We start from the raw sequence: 544 nt of genomic DNA on the forward strand, positions 1-544 counted from the left end.
AAAGCTATATGGACACGCCTGGTGCCCAAATTGATGACGTTGTCTTGCAGCGAGAGTCGAGTGGAGACGAACAGATTCGGTTCAGTCAGTTCAATCTGTCTTCCTGATGAGCCATTCCCAGCTAGCTACGTTAGACGTTAATAATGCGGTACTTGTAGGCTACATTTTCGGTGAAAATCATTAGAATAAATATGTTTTAGCTGTCACCCCGGCCTGATTGATATTGGCTACACTATCTACACTGAACAAAAATATAGACGCACCATGCAACAATTAACGATTTTATTGAGTTACAGTTCATACAAGGAAATAAGTAAATTGAAATGAATTTATAATTTTATTTAACCTTTATTTAACTAAACAAGTCAGTTAAGAACATATTATTATTTACAATGACGGCCTCCTGCGGGGATGGGTGCTGGGATTAAAAATAAAAATAAATAAATACAAATATAGGACAAAACACACATCATGACGAGAGACAACACAACACGACATAAAGAGAGACCTAAAATGACAACATAGCATGGCAGCAACACATTAA

The sequence above is a fragment of the Salvelinus namaycush genome, chromosome 35, assembly GCF_016432855.1.
Source record: "Salvelinus namaycush isolate Seneca chromosome 35, SaNama_1.0, whole genome shotgun sequence".
NCBI classification, from domain to species: Eukaryota; Metazoa; Chordata; class Actinopteri; order Salmoniformes; family Salmonidae; genus Salvelinus; species Salvelinus namaycush.